This window comes from Nannospalax galili, unplaced genomic scaffold, assembly GCF_000622305.1.
Source record: "Nannospalax galili isolate Female #2095 unplaced genomic scaffold, S.galili_v1.0 scaffold591, whole genome shotgun sequence".
Classification (NCBI taxonomy): domain Eukaryota; kingdom Metazoa; phylum Chordata; class Mammalia; order Rodentia; family Spalacidae; genus Nannospalax; species Nannospalax galili.
In genome coordinates, this window is record NW_008330926.1 from 3,240,375 (window position 1) to 3,243,025 (window position 2,651).

Genomic DNA, 2,651 nt, shown 5'->3' on the forward strand with positions numbered 1-2,651 from the left:
AATGGCGTGACTCCCCTTCTCAGCGGGGCGCCTTCTGCTCTCCTCCCTGACTTACTTTTGAAGTGCCCGTCACAAGATACATGCCCTCCAGCACAGGAACTACCAGGTTTTAATCAGGCGTTGTCTGATAGCCTGATAGAAGCCCACCGCCCTATGTAAATGAAGCATTCCAGGAGCACCTATCAGCTAAGGCTTCTTCTACTGTCTCCACACTATAAATAGTCCTAGTTTTACCCCAATAAAGCTGGAGCTGGAGCTGAATCACTGAGATCTGAGCTGAGTCACTTGTCTGAAGCTGTAACACTAAATCCTGTGATCCAGTCTTCCCGGGGGGGGGGCTATCCTTCCATCATCGACTCACGAATTTGCTGGTTGTATATATACTAGACGTGCCACTATTACACCAGCTGGAACGTCTTGTTTGGCATGTTGATAGTGCAGCACATGGAGCCTGTCATTGAGCAGAATTATAGGGGCAGGTCTCCTCCAGCCATCTGGCACTATGAAAGCCACCCATCCAGTGGCAGGAAGTTTCCAGCTTAGTCTAAACTTGGTTTCTCCCTCTCTAAGTGTTATCTTACAAGTGGTGATTTTGACACCAAAAGGTTTAAACTGGGGTTTTGAAGGAGCAGACTTAGAGACCTCAGTTTTTAGTGCTGGGTCTACCTACTCTCCATTCACTGTGGGCAAGATCATGCCCTGTGTGAACTCTTTTTGAGGGTGCTGATGTAAATGCCCACTGGTTCTCTTAGAAGTTTCACCCCTTCTTCATTCATAAATGCTGTGATGAGATTTGTGTCAGTCTCATCTTTGGCAAGACTCACACTAATCTCCACTTCATTCGTGCTGTTTTCATCAGAAAAATTGGGGATCTCCACATGTTCCTTGTATTGCATTCCTGACTTAGAGGTACCTGTCCAGTTTAATTTGATGCTCCATTCATAAAAGAAGATAAGTTTGCCTTCTCAGTTGTTAATGGATGCCTCTCCATCTAGCTTATTCATTTCTGTCACCCCATACTTGCCCTCCTCATTTTGCCAGGAATAGGTTTCAGCTTTTCTGTGGACCAATTTGAAGCATTCCTCTCTGTCCAGTGCCAGTTGTTGACATTGGTAGCATCTGCCTGCTCCTCCATGGTCCAGGGTGGGTCTCCCTCACCCCACTTGGCCATTGGCTCTCTTATCACACTGCCACTGTCTCCCAAGGAGCCACAACCACAGCCTCAAGGCCTCAGGACCCCTCAGTCCCAGACACCAGCAGTGTCTGGAAACTACAAGAAGTGGCAGCAGACCTCCTGACTTGCTTTTCCCTCTCCCACCTTAACTTCCGGCTCCTCTTCACTCTTCTCCTTATTTATTTTTATTTCATGTGTATAAATATTTTTGCCTGCGTGTAAGTACACCACCTGTATGCCTGTGCCTGTGGAGGTCAGAAGAGGGCATTGGATCCCCTGGAACTGGAGTTACCAATGGTTGTTAGCCATGTGGGTGCTGGGAACCAAACCCGGATCTGCTGCAAGAGCAGCAAGTGCTCTTAACCACTGAACTATCTCTCTAACCCTGAAAAGAAAATACTGTTAAATTTATTTATTTATTTATTTATTTATTTATTTATTTATTTATTTATTTATTTGGGGGTCTTTTTGAGACAGGTCCTTCCTGTAGCCCCAGCTAGCCTTGATCTCACAGAGATCTACCTGTCTCTGCCTCCCAAGTGCTGGGATTAAATGTGTATGCCACCGTGCTCAGATTGTTTTGGTCTTTTTGAGACAGGATCTCCCTGTAGCTCCAGCCAGCCTGGGATTAAAGGCAGGTGTCACCACTCCTGCCTCCAGATTGTTTTTTAAAAAACAAAAAATGACAGGGTGAAGAGATGACTCAGTGGTTAAAAGTACTGACTAGTCTTGCAGAGGACAGGGTTCGATGCTTTTAATCCCAGCACTTGAGAGGCAGAGGCAGGCAGATCTCTGTGAGTTCCAGGCCAGCTGGGGCTACTGGGAGACAAAAAAAAAAAAAGATGAAATTAATGTTTAGGCTTCAGGTATAGCTTAGCAGTAAAGCAAATGTTTAACATACCCAAAGACCTGGGTTCAAATCCCAGAAACCTGGGCTACAGATTTCCCAAGAAGGAAAGAGAGAGACAGAGACACAGGCAGACAGACCTGAACTGAGCTTCAGCCAAGATGGAAAGACATCCACATTCCCTGAGCCACGAGGTTTCTGGTAGGGAGCAGGACTGCAAACTAGAGGCACATTTCCAGAACTTTTACCTTGCCCAGGATATCTTAAAGAGCCTAGCCAACAAACTCAACCTGAAGGAGGAGCCAGTTAAGGCTGGGTCACACCAGTTCAGGTGCTTGGTTTTACAAGGGCCTGGAGCCTTCCTGCCATCCCACCTGGTTCAGACTCCTTGTCCCAAGAATATAGTCTTCTTCTGCTGCCTCCTGAAGATAAGACTGAAGGGCCTCTGTGCTGTGATAGAATCTGTGAATTGCAGAAGAGTCACTGATGAAATCAAACTAAATCCCCCCCAGGTCAAAGTGGATTCAAACCAAGTCACCCAGACCAAAGAAGAATATTCTGGGAAGCTGTACAAGGAAGTAAGATGTAAAATCTAACTGCTGAGAAAAAGCTGACATTTTCATGCTCTGT

The 2,651-nt window shown here is 46.1% G+C and overlaps 1 pseudogene; it reads right to left on the minus strand.

The window, feature by feature from the left end:
• LOC103752161 overlaps window positions 1-1,234 on the minus strand; it is a 13,489-nt pseudogene extending 12,255 nt beyond the window's left edge.
• Window positions 1,235-2,651: the final 1,417 nt, after the last annotated feature.